Here is a 14,408-nt window from a genome sequence, read left to right on the forward strand (position 1 = left end):
GACCCGCGTAGCAGCCGGCCGTTGCCAGCCACGCTCTTCCCCGCCGGCGGCCTGTCAATAACTCTTGCCTGGCCGCGCGCGGTGGCGGCCCTCAGCCATGCGCCGCCGCTGGTCTGTGCCCGGCGGGGAGGGGGGCTGTGAAAGCCTGGCGCACGCTGGCAGCTCTTTCATAACAGATTAAATTATCCTTTTGGAAGCTCAAAATTAACATATTTGCTGAAAAAATGATTACGTTAAGAGTCCGTGCACATCGTACATGTAGAGATACGTTATTTACTTTCTATTGCTGATAGGGAGCGGGTGAGAACTGGGTCAGAGGTGAAGCGTTTCTTTCGAGGCAGCAATCCTAACGAAGTGCTGACAAGCCCACAAGTTGGTTAAGACTCTCTGAGGATGACTTGGGTTTTGCATAGGCAGCATCAGTTAGCTGCCTCAAAAATTATTGTACATTTCGAACACTTTTACTATTATTGATTGTGCCACATACCAGGGTTGAAATGATCATACAAATAGGATAATTATCATACACCTGGCAACACTGGCCTGCAAGGCCTGGAGGGCAATCTGGCGTGGCCCAAGACTAAGCAAAGAACACAGTGGGGCCCTGAGAAACAAGGTGCAGGCTCTGGAGATGGGCTCCTGGCTCCTTAAATGTTAATAAGACAAGGCCACCCCAGAGCAGGGCTTTTGTACTGGCCAGAGCATGGGTATCTCATGACAGAAGTCTTTGTGAGGGAAGCCCTTCCAAATTCAAGCCGAAGAGAAGCCAGCTCTAGAGCTGTCACACCTTTTCAAGCGCTACCCATAGTTAGTTGCCTCTTACAGCTGGACAGTCCTTTTTAGCCTGTGATCATTACTTTGCATGTAGGGCTGATCTAATATTATTGTACAGTTTACCAGTCAGTTGCACAATACATGTAGCATATCGCAATGGGGCCTCACTGTAACATGCTCCATGTAAATGCATAGCCCAAGGACTTATGTGCACTTATCCAAACCCAGCATGAATAATGCTAATTTCACAAAAGCCTGCACTAAGCTTTTCCTACTTTGTTAAGAGCTGGTTGTTTCTCAGAGATTGCATCTACATGAGGCACTGACTGTGCAATCATTACTGTGCAGTCGTTTAGTATTTGTACAGTTGCACCGAGGAACTGCTTTCTCATGACCCTGTGTACTAGCGCATGACTACTGTGCAGTAGCATCACGTCATGCTTCCTGCCATGCAACACTGCTGCACAGTAGGCAGGGGCTACTGCACAGTCAGCATCTCGTGTAGATGCAGCCAAAGCGCCTATAGTCTCTAATAGCAGCCTTGAAATTGAGGAAACAGAAGCAGTTCACAGATGCCCAAAAAGCCTTGAAATTGATGGGTTCCTAAGTAGTTTCACTTATTTTTGCAGCTAAAGGAAAATCAGTACAAAACAGACCACGGAAGAGACAAAGGCCCCACACTTCATTAGTTTATGCACTTTATCAATATCAGAAAAACAGTTATGACCAGGGATCCTGGTTTTCTCTGTTTAAAAATTGTAAATTCTCTGATAAAAACACAAATTCTAAAATAAAAACCACAAAATCCACAATTAAAATGAAACTGCACTAGAGAGAGAGAGAAAGAGAGGTGTATCAATTGAACACAATGTTTTAGTGATATATTTATAATTTTAAAGCAATGTGGAAGGCTACCAGTGTCTCAATCACTATAATAAAATAAATTGTAAATACCAATACATTTTGATATTTGATTTTGGGTTTATCATGGAAAATCAGAGTTCCCCCTGCCCCCTTCACTCACCAGGATGCAGGTCCAGGCCCCTCACTCCCAAATCACAGCCCCACAGCCCTCCTGGTGCCCCTTGCCCCCCACCCACAGCCCCCTGCCCTGACTCAGACCTCCCAGAGGGGTCCCCCAACTGCCAGAGCTACAAGACCAGAGACCCAGCTCTGCAGCCCCCCCAGCTCTGCAGCAGCACCTGAGGCCTGGCTGCCACGCTTGAAAGGCGGTGGCTGCTGCAGAGGAACAGTGAGGCGTCCAGCTCCCCCTTCCACACAGGCAGCATAACCGGAGTGAATCCCTTAGTGGGGGCAGGTGCAGGCTGCCTACTGGGCTGCCTACTGCAAGCTTGGGCCTCCCGCCCTGCTGCTTTCCCTTGGGGCCTCCATGGCCCAGCGGAGGGGAACCTGGTGCAGAAGGGCAGAGTGGGGCAGGCAGGTAAGTTTATTGCTGTCGTTGTGAGCCCCACACCTCCACAGTGAGTCGTCACTTGCCTGCTTGGCAGCAGAGAGGGGCACAACTCTGTGCCATCACGCACACTGCTGCCAGGCAGGCAGCATGCGCCTTACTATGGTGGTGCAGAGCTCACAGTGGCAAGGAGTTTCCCCACTCAGCCCTGCTCTGCCCTGCTGCACCAGGTCCCACCTGCTGAGCAGCAGAGGCTCTGAGGGGAGGGCAGCAGGATGGGGAGCTCGAGCCCACAGTGGGCCTGCCCAACTCCCTCCCTCCCTCTGGAGGGCTCAAACCACCCCCGCCACCAGACTTACCTACGGGAGCTGCTCTCCAGGCTGCCTGGTGGCCATGTACATGCGTGTGTGCCCACATGCACATGGCACTCCCTGCCTAACCAGCCTTCTCTTGCTCCCCCCAGCCCCTTACAGCTGGAACTCTGACAGCCTGCAGGGAGCTCTTTGCAAAAGTGGAATATCCATGTGGTTCTCCATTAAAATGAGATATCAATATCTGCATTTTTCTCAGAAAACCAATATCCCTGGTAATGACATAAGCAATAGGCAGCATATGGAACTTAACTGTACAATGTACAAGTGGAATTCTATTTTAAAAGGCTAAGTCTGTCTGTCTGTCTGTTCGTAACGCTTTATTCGCACTCTGATTGGCTGACGGAAACAGCCAAATCAGAGTGCTCCAAGTGTGGGGGGGCATGGCCATGATTCTGAAGCGGCGCCGAAGACCAGATAAAGTGGGGGGAAGCCAAGGCCAGCAGCTCCTCCAGCCCACTCCCTGAAAGAGGCACAACAGTGGGAGCATGGGGCATTAGGTGGTGGCACTCCATCACACTCCCCCACCCCTCGTCATTCTTGACAGGCAATTGGCTAGTATGTATATATATGTTGGAAAGGTAGGATGTAAGGTGCAGTAGTAATGATCGATATTTTACTCACTTCACCTTACCACATTTATGCTGTGCCTGAGTGTGTGTGTGTTTGTCTGTCTGTCTGTCCATCCCACTTTTCTTTTAGGTGTTTACCAGCCAGCAGGGCATATTCAACACCAAAAAGCCATAGGAGTACTGGTACCCCCCTCTAGTACCCTCTATTTTCACTAGACTGCTGAAGGAAATGGTCTACTCCTCAGCATTAAATATTTCCTGGGTACTTAATCTCCTTCAGTCTTTGGCTAAAATATTCCTCCTCACTTTCAAAGCTCCCAAAAGATTTACAGATTATTTTAGGTTTTCTGCTGCATGGATTCCATCTTCAGAGGCACATGACCTGTAGAAATGTCACTGTAATTACATGAATCTCCCTTCAGAGAAGTAATGACTTTCAACCACAAGTAGTCAAGTGGTATTCATAGCTAGAAATAATCTTCCAGTAAAAGCTCTGTTATCCAGCATCCCCTGGGAATGGGGGATGCCAACTAATCAAATATGCCAGTTAATCAAATGCGCACCGTCTGGTGTACTTCCTGGCATCAGTGTGTCAGGAGACTGGGGGGGGAGGGCCACGCAGGGTGCTTTGCCCTGGGCCATGGGCCGAAGAAGTGGCAAAGAAAAACTCTGCTCGTGACAACAAAACAGGAAGTCCCCCAGAAGTGGTACTTCCAGTTTCGCTTTTGCCTCATCCCTCGGATGCCGGTTAATAGAGTTTTCCGGCTAATAAAGTGCCAGTTAACACAGCTGTTGCTGTACTAAAGGAAGGAAGTGATTATCTACTTACAGTCTAAGTCCTAATCAAATTTTAAACAACATAGTCTCCAACCACCAGTTCTGGGTTTTAACTCTATTTAAAAAATAGTGACTAAATACCTTGCCAAAAATATTACCTTTCACATATTCAGCACAGAAGCTACTATAGTGATGGAGAAGATGCAAGTACCTAAGCAAATAAATACAGCTTTAAAACCATTTAATTTTGGTTTTGGTGAAGCATACATGAACTTTCTCACAGTAGGTGTTCCAGTGTACTGAGGCATTAAGATGACAGATTTACTTGACTATTTTTTTAAAACATAGAAATCTTTTAGATTAAAATATTACTAACCTTGTTTTTATTTGAATTTCATTAATTCCTTACAATGCCAATCTTCTCTGTGAAAAAATTAGCTGGATTGTTACATTTGGATTATTAATTATGTAGAATGAACAGCTCCATATTCAATCTTATTCTCTTCGGAAGGGTATGGAAGACCTCAAGGAATTATCTACAACAGTTGACTGACTGTAGGATACATTGTGCAATACAGCTAAACCAAACTTATATGGCTACTTTTACCTGTGTACCATTTCCCTAATTCAAGACTAGCTCTGAACTTCAAAGTTTAGGGTAGTTGCTATCACCTTAAACAAGGATGCTAATGAATGCCTGACATAATGATAATTTATGATGTTGATAACTGTCCTAAAGGAACTGAGCAAAAACCACTATAGTTAGTTCATAGAAACAAACCTGGCATCAGATGCTACAACTGCTCTCTACTGCTCTGGATTCATATTTACAGTATCAACCCCCAAGTATCTAGTCCCCCCACAAACATTATTTCACAAATAAGGATTTTTAGCTTAATGTGATATTGATAACTGGTGTAATGAAAAAACCCGCACAAATTAAAGCTTGCATCTGCCAAAGGACTGTCAAAATAAAAAAGAATCTGTGAGAGTGACTTTAATTCCTAGGTACCTCAGCACTCAGTACAATTTTTGATGTGATAAACTTCTGGCAAGTAATTGGACTGAGAACAGGGACAAGACATAGATAAGAGACTATGACAGGGGCAGGCAATTATCTCAACTGGAGGACCACTTAATGAGTTTTGGTGAGCTGTTGAGGGTCACAAGGGTAGCCCTGCCCTTCAGCAGGTGCCCTGAACCCTGGTCACCATCTTGGGTCTGAAAGTTCTGCTCCTAACTCCTGACCTTTGCCGCTGGAAGTTCCCTCTCCTTGTCCCAGAAGTACTCCTTTTGGGACAGGAGGGGATTACCATTTTGGAACTGAAAAAAATTAAATCTTATACTAAAAATCACACCTCTACAATAACATAATTTTAATTTTATTTCAAAAAATATTTTTGTTCTGATCTGTACATATAGAGGGGATTGCACAATAACTCAAATTAAGTCTTACTCTTGTATATTATGGGAGGGGGAGGCATTTGGGAAGTATGGGTGGGTGGGTATGGGATTTTTGTGGGTTGCTGTGGGTGTATGTGTAGGTGGGTGCGTATGTAGGATGGGGTGTATCCATGTGTGTGGATGTGAGGTGTGGGGGAGGGCACCATGCAGTTCCCAGCTACAACATGGGGCTCGCGGGACTCTGGCTCTGTGCTTCTATGTGGGGCTCCTGGCTAGAGTACCAGGAATCCAGTGTGGAGACACAGAGCTGACCCAGCCTGCTGGCACAGGACTCCCTATGGCTCCTGGCCATCAGGCCAGGCTGGCTTTGTTTTGGTCTTGGCATTACAGCTGGGAACCGTGCACCACAGGGCCGACCTGTCCAGCTCCATGCTACTCTGCATGGGTCCCAGTCTTGCAGCTGGGAACTGCATGGTGTTTGGAGAGAACAGGCCAGGCCGGGTCAGCTCTGTGACACGCCATCGGGAATTGTGTGGTGCTGGGTGGTGCTCAGCTGGCTCCATGCTGTGCTGTGCCATAGCATGCATTGCAGCTGGGACCCGCCAAGAGCCAGCCAGACTGGCCCTACACTGCCAAGCTCCCTGCTGCAATGCCAGGACCCGCACAGAGACAGCCTGGCCCATCCCACCCGAACCTGACGGCAAGGGAAACAAGCACCACTGGGCTGGGCCACCTGGCTCTGTGTGATGCCACATAGGTCCTGGTGCTGCACCCAGGAACCATGTGTTGCTGGGCCAGGCCAGGCTGGACCAGCTCTGTGCTGTACTGCACAGGTCCCAGTGTTGCAGCCAGGAGTTGCATAGTGCAGTGTGGAGCTGGTTGGCCCAGCTGGGTCCCTCCCAACAGCATGCAGTTCCCAGCTGCATGGCTAGGACTGCAGAATGCAGCAGGACTCATCCCAGCCCCCATGGTTCCCAGCTGGCTGGTGCTGCCACAGGCCCTGGCCCTGGGACCCCGTGGTCCCACCCACCCACTCACTGCCACTTCCCTCCTCCCACCTGCCACAACTGCCCTTCCTCTGCCTTTTCCTTCCTTCCCTGTCCACTGCCACTGCTCCCCTCCATCCCAGCCCACGCACCTCTCCGCAGCACACGGTTCCTGGCTGCGTGGCCGGGACCACAGGGCACAGCAGGAGCCAGCCCAGCCTGACCAGGCCCCTGTGCTTCCTGGCTGCATGGCCAGTATTGCACAGTGCAGGAAGAGCCAGCCAGCAACAACAGGGGCCTGGCTGGGCCAAGCTGGCTCCTGCTGCGCCAGTGATCCTGGTTGGGAAGCTTCTGGTTGGGATCTGGGAGTGGGGCAGGGCCAGGTGCGCCTTGCTGCTGCTGTCACTAGATCCTGCCACCAAGGTCCTGGGTCCTGTTGCTGCTGGCCCATAGTCATCTTTGATAGGCAGCCATGGGAAGATAATAATTAATTTTCTAAAAATTTTAGGGGCCCCATTGGCTAGATAGAATGGCTTGGTGGGCTGGATTTGGCCCACAGGCTGTATTTTGCCTGCCCCTGGACTGTGAGATAGTAATAGAGATAAGAGAAGTCCTAATCTCTAAGAAGTAATGTTGGAGTGGAATATTAGCAGTGGAAGATTAGCCTGAAAAGCACAAAGACTGAACGCATGCTCACCTCAAAAAGTAATAGCATAGTTGTTTTTTTCTGTAACCAATAACTTTGGATCACTTTAAAGCATAGTTTTTAGACATCTGGTCCACAGTGCTGCTCCAACCAGCTAGCCAGGCTACTGGTGGGCAGGGAATTTGGGCGCATGGCTCATGGAGGGCAGAGCCTGCTGTAAATTCTGGAGTCCCAGAGTCCTACTGGATATGGCCCTTGGTGGCAGAGCATGGATGAGAGCTGTGCTGATAGTCCAATCACCCTGCAGCCTTTTCTTTCTCTATACATGCCAAAAGTGTAAGGTGTCCCAGAATCCAAGGGTTTAGCAGGGCAGGGCAGGGCACAAAATAACAAAACAGATCAGGACTTATGATTCTGAACAACAAAACATTGTGGGAAAGTTTGAAATTGTACAAGGAAGAAGGATCACAGGCCAAGGTAGGTGGTAAACAGCAATTAGGTAATAACAGGTTATTAGATTTAAGAGTTCAAAAGAAACAGGAACAGTGCTACTCAGCAGCAAACTGGCACTCCTAACTGTTCAGAGGGAATGGCATTTCTGAAGAAGAAACATCAGAGTGGCTTTCTAGCAGATCCTCTTGTTTAAACAGCAGCATGACAAATAGGACAGTTCAAAGGTAAGAGAATACTCATGCAAAAAAAGAGACCAAGGTTTGTGACAAACTTTCATGGGGTTAACTTTAGCCTTTCAAATTCCACTCAGCTAAAGCAAAAGACACAGTTGCAGACTAAATCACAAAACATAGACAAGATGTAAGATCAAGCAGGTGAGAGTGTCAAGTAATCCTGTCATCCAAGTACCAACTGTATGTAATATTATATCTCCTTTTTATTTTATTAACTTATGGGTCCTTACTGGCAGTGCATAACGCAGAATAAGAACCCAAGTTCTAAACACTCCGAAAACCCCTATGCTGGAATTTCAAAATAGGCTGGAAACAATTCCTTGGTTCTGAACACCACCAAGCTTTAAGAGAGGGAGAGAGAAATTTTTATATCTAGTTATGATCTTGTTCCACATGCCTATGTGTGTTATAGACTGAACTAAAACACCAGATCTGAAATTTACCTGAACTTTGAGTGGTTTTGAATACAAATCCAAAAAGCCCTGTGCATCTTGAATCCATCTATATGCTATGACACTGCCACTGACAACTTATTAACTTGTCTTTAGACATCCCTATGTTACCAAGTGGAGTGGGACATCTCTTCAACAATATGATTGAGACATTTTAATAAATTAGGCTTGACTTTCAGAGATGCTGAGTACTATCTGCTCTCACTGATTTCAGCTGCAGTTGGCCATTTTGGCAAAACTAGCCACATTTCCAATTCATAACTTAAAAAACTTTTTCAATTTGCAACCCTGTCACAGAGTCCAAAGTAGTCAAGGTATCTGGAGCACTTTTGGAATAGGAATTGCCTTGCAAGTCACTGGGAAGTTCAGCATAGATATGATCTTTCTATATGCAGAAACTTATAAACAACACACACTGTTTAGCACTCTTTACATCCTTCAATCCAGTTTAATAAGGCTGAAGAAATTAGCAAAATTCAAATAGGAAATGGACATCTGTAGGAACAAAGATACCTTGAACAAGATAGTTAATGCTAAAATAAAATTGAAATTGTTGTGCTTCAGGATTTAATCCAATCTCTAATGAGTTAGGAGTGGAAGGAGGTCTAGTGTAGGGCTTAGATTATCACTTGTCTGCCTAATGTGAAGTTTCTTGCACATACCACTGAAGTATTGGTGTGGGTCAGCTTTGGAGATAAGTTGTTGGACTAGATCAACTACTGGGGTGATCCAGTATAGAAATTTCTTTCTTCCTAATACAGACCAACATCTGAGAAAAAAAATATCATCTGTTAGGTACATTAATGCATTCAAAATTACAGACAACTATTCTATGGTAAAAAATAAATTTGCAGAGTATTTGAACTGAATATGAATGCTATGTAACTTGCCCTGCAGGAAAAGAACCTTTATACAATTCGAAATGCTTTATACAGTTTAGATGGAGTTCTGTAGTCAAGAAAACCTGTCCCCAGACATGTTTCCAGGCAAGATTATTTATATAACTAAAATGCACTGTCTGCAAATTTCAACAGCTTCATTGCTGGGTAATGATTGGGGTATTGTGGCATTAGTTTAGAGCCTTGCTCCAGACTCACGCTGAAGGCTGCCCCAATTAAATCAGATATAAATGGATCTCTCGTAATTCAGGCTTGGGAGTCCAAAGGAGCCAGACATTAATGATAGACACCTCATTTCAGTGTATTTATAGTGCTGGCTTGATGGGCTTTCTAGGCTCAGGCAAACCACAATTAACTGCTTCAACTAAGCCACCTGAGCAATGGCTCAGGGGTATGCCAGCCTGAACAGTCTAACTCTGAAAGAATCCTTTATTCATTTCTCTCTATTATGCAAAATACTCAGTTCAAGACAGAACACTAAAATGTTGATTATAACTTCTCTCTCCAAACAGATCTCTTTTTCAGGATAGGTCTACAAGGCACTAGGTTGGAAACAGTACAGATGCATTAGCATAAGGCTCCACCCAAACTAATACAGTATATGTGGTATTGTATTCTGCCATGTAGACATTCCCTAAGAATTTTATACTGCTGCCACATAAAAATCAATTGCAATGGACTTTACAGTCTTGCACTTTTTCCTTTATAGGGATAGAATTCTGCTTAAGGGGGGGCGGGATTTGAGAATGAGGTGGGTGTTCAACTTGTGTAAGTTAGGCTGGAAAGGCATTCTTAAAGAGGAAGCCTTTTCAGCATTTCCTAAATGTGGTCGGTTTCTGGATTTGCCTCATCTCCTTGGAACATAGCTCCACAGCTGTTTCCTCTTGATAGAGGGTGTTCCCCTAGTTCACAGACTGGAATTTGATCACTGATCTGTTCTTGATCCATTAATTGATTAAAAAAACAAACTTAAGACCAAAATGGAAATAATGTCATTGGAGCTGATAGAGAACAACTTCACACAAGCATTGTAAGATCACAGGGAGTTCATGAAGAAAGTGGGCAACTACATCCTCATCTATCTGAAGCCCATGGCTTTAACCATGGTGATTTATAGGTAACTGACCTGAGAGGAATAATGCATGAATGACTGTCAGGTCAATCTCCAGAAACAAGGGTTTAAACAAAACATCATCCTGTCAGTCTGCTACTTGATTATACTGAATTAGAGCAATGGTAAGGTACAGTAGGTATATAGGCAGCTTTTATTTTTCTCAGTAAAAAGCTGCTGGACTGCCCTATGCTGAAACATCTGCAACATTCCTAACTTCAACAGCAGTCCCCAGACTGCAGATCCATCCTAAGAATCAGAGCGCTGCACCCGTTTCCCTGATAGCTCTTCCCCTGGCTGCACAGGGTGGAAAAATCAGCACAGCAGGGAATCTGGACCCGAATTAAAAAGGGTTCCTTCTGTATCATATTTCTTTACAAAACTTACTGATGAGTCAGTGTGTTACTTTCACATCTGGAGGATCATATTAAAACCTGCTATGATGGAAACATACATTTTTTCCTTTGCTTATGTACAGCTGATACTATTACCCCATTCAAATTAATACCAGAAAATCTTGAACTAAGATTATCTTGAGGGATGCTGGTTCTGCCTTCTGGAATTTTTCTACACATTCTTATGGTGGTGAATCAGCTGTTAATAATGCCATAGGAGCCAAAATCATTGCTTCATTTTAGCCTACTGCTCAATAGTATAGTTTGTTCAGAATGGCCAAGTATAGACATTACACTTCTACTGGTATGAGTGATCAGAAATCAATCTATAACCATAACAGAACAGAAATTTGGCACACACACACTAGTTTAAAAATAGTGGAACCCAGTCTAAGATTTGCAACCCTCCCATCCTCCCGGTCCACCTTCCAAAGGGCAAAGGTATGTTCTGTTATTGATATAAAACTATACCTCTTACAGAAAACTGCATAACTTAGATCAATTCCTCCTCAGGCTTTTTGAATATTGGTACCTAGCCAATATATGCAACTCATTGCTGGAAGAAGTTGCTTTCCCTGGCATCAATAATTTCAAATAGAATCAGCCAGGAGTTCCTCCAAATAAATGAGAGTAAAGTCAGGATTACATAGTATCATATGTGGTATCTTGTTTATGACAATGCTTCTGTTAAATTTTAACATGTACATCATGATGGATGTTATGAGAACCCTTGTAATATAGAATTTCACTACATGATATTTAGAATATTCATAAGGAAAACTGGGATTCAAAATGGGGATTTTTCACATCAGTTATAAACAAAATTATCAAATATTAGATAAACCTTAACATTTCTGGGAAAATATGAAATTGATCATTAATTTACAATCTAATCAGAGCAGAGCTTAATGGCAAACAAAATATTAGCAGGATTTTAGTATAATGCAAAGAACAAGATATTGCAGTTGAAGAGAGTATGAATAGCTCTTAAGTATTTAAGAAGTAACCAAATATTTGAAAAAAGAAAAAGTTCAGTAATTCCAATAGTTGCATGAATTTTAGCACCTGGTTTTTTGGTGGGGATAAACAGGGAGGGAGGGAAGGAAGTTTGTATTATGTATTATTCCTATTTAGAATGTGTCAGTCCTACAATCAAAGAACAATAAAATTGCCATGTGACTTGGGTGACCAATGGCACAATAAATAAATATTCCATGAACCAGTTTTAGATTTATTTTCATCTTGATTTTTTTCTTTCAATGTATTTTATTTGCAAAGTATCCTGTAAATACAAAAAAAAAAAAAAATCACTGACCAAAAAAAGGGACCAACTAAGAAATGGGATTGGTGACATCATTTGGGCAGCTCTATACAAAATTATGTAGATAAATAAAACAAAGCCATGATATACATTTATGAAACAGATTCTGTGAATGGAAACCTTGTGAAGGGAAATAACTTTACAATTAGCAGACTGGTTATTAGGGCTCCACGAGGCTTCGGACAGTGCTTCGGATCCAGAGAAGCTTCGGATACTTCGGTGTCCAAAGCAGCATGTCCGGATCAAAGCACTGGCTTCATTAGGCTTTCCAAAGTGCTTCAGAAAAGCTTCCGAGCTACCTTGGAGATCCGGCCATAAAGTATAATGGGGAATCAACGAAATATCTATTAGTTTGTTTTTTTGTCTGATTTGGATGAAACTTGCAGAGGTGGTAGCCTCTGCTGCGAGCATGAAGCCTGCCAAGTTTCAAGAAGATCAGTGCAGGGGTTCGGGGGGAACTGCACCCCAAATTCTTGAAAGCAAAACACATGGCACATGTATGTGTTAAACCACAGGGTGTGAAAACTGCAGGGATGGTGGTCCCTGCTCATGCAAAGCCTGCCAAGTTTCAAGAAGATAGGTTCTGACTGTCTGTCTAGGGGCAGTTGATTGTCTGTACTGATCGAAGCAGGAACCCGGTCCAGAGCGCCAAGTCGGATTCCTGGCATTCGAAGCAGCCAGATCCAAAGCCAGATCAAATAGATGCTTACTCACACAGGCCTACTGGTTATATGACTCATTAGATAATTAGATACTACAAATCAATGTAACATTACAGTGCTGTGAGACATTGAATGAGTAATGCCAAACTTAAAAGAAAAAAAGCCCACACAAAGCACATGACTGAAACAGCTTTTTTAATGTTCACTTAAAAGATGAATCTCAATAAATTTGAAACAAACAACAGCAGCTTTGTTAAACAAACACATATTCACAAGTATGGGCACACCCCTCCCCTGCTCCCTGCCCTATGGACTATCTTTAAAGCATGTCCCACAGATGGTGGAGAGAGAGAGAGAGGGAATTGAAAGGTGCCTCTTAAAGGGACCAATAATTAGTTACATGTTACTTTTCTGAGGGAGGGTTGTCCTCAGTAAGACTGCAGTACCAAGAGAGTTGTGTTCCCTGATGCCCAGGAGTGGTTTCATAGAGGAAGAATAACCAGACTCCCAGATGTAGAGACATTAATAGAATAAAAGTGTCAAGCAGACTAGTTTCAACCATGTTTAAGAACCAGAAGTCTACTGTTGTGTTATTTGTTAGGATAACTCCCATCAAGTCGTGGCAGGAAAGAAAATAAAACATGGGCGGGAAGCTCATAATTGAAGCATGGGTGTTTTTTGTAATTTATCTAGGGGCACATGCTCACAGACTTTTGGTGCATTTGCCAGGAATGAAACCTAAATGGAAACGATGAGCATAGATTCACAGCCACCTGCGGACTGGCAACAAGCCCATGCCCTCACAGTTTGAATACTACAGGGACAACAAGCTCAAATGGAGGAGCTAGTGAAGGTAAGGGCTCCAGAAACAGAGGCAAAGATAATGAATTTGTTTAGACAGCAGGAGCTTAGTGAGAAGTTAGAGGCATGACCAATAACCATAAGTACCAGAGTAGAAGGAACTAGACTCCTGAAAATGATTGTGTCGAATGATGTAGAAGCATTTTTAGAGGGGTTTGAGAGGGCAGTGATTGCAGCAGGATAGAAAGGAATAGGCCATCCTGCTAGGGCTGTTGTTGACAGGACCAGAACAAGCAGCTCTATTGAGAGAAGGGCCAGATGCTATGAGAAGGTAAAGGAGGCCATATTATATAGGCTAGAAATTTCACCAGAGACATATAGGCAGAAGTTTAGGGCAAAGGAAAAACTGGAAGAAATACAGCTTAGGATGTTGGCCCAGCTCTTAAACAATGCTGCCACACAGTGGATACAGCCAGCTAGTAAAACCACGAAAGAGGTGGTAGATTTGGTAATTTTGGAACAGTTCATAAAAAATGTGGAAGTGAACACCCAAAAATGGGTAAAGAGGCATCAACCGAGGTCGCTAGCAGAGGCATTAAAAGTGACTGAGGATTATGCCAATGCTGAATTTGATCCCGAGCCCATAAGGAGGGAAAAGATAGGGAATGCTGGGATGGGGGCTCACTCAGAGAACCATAATAAGGGGTGGAGGAGTGAAGGAGCAAAAATAAATACTAAGGAAATTAGGAGTTGGGACTTGAGAGAGGTGATCTGCTTTACATGTGGAGAAAAGGGGCATACAGCAAAATACTATAACACGAGAGAGGGAAGTGAAGGGGCCCATGTTTCTCCCCATGAAAAGCAAATGGACTGCAGTTTTAAGAAACACAGGGAGCCATGGTGGAAGGCAAAACCTATAGTAGAGGTAAAAATAGTATACATAATTGTACCCACTGTTGTGGGTATGGGATGCATGCAAACCTTGCTGAGGTCAGATCTAGTGGCACCCAAGATTTCATAGATTTCATAGACATTAGGGCTGGAAGGGACCTTGGGAGATCATCGAGTCCAGCCCCCTGCCCAAAGGGCAGGAAGTCAGCTGGGGTCATAGGATCCCAGCAAGATAAGCATCCAATTTAC

This window comes from Crocodylus porosus, unplaced genomic scaffold (genome assembly GCF_001723895.1).
Source record: "Crocodylus porosus isolate Cpor-Errol unplaced genomic scaffold, CroPor_comp1, whole genome shotgun sequence".
Taxonomy (NCBI): Eukaryota; Metazoa; Chordata; order Crocodylia; family Crocodylidae; genus Crocodylus; species Crocodylus porosus.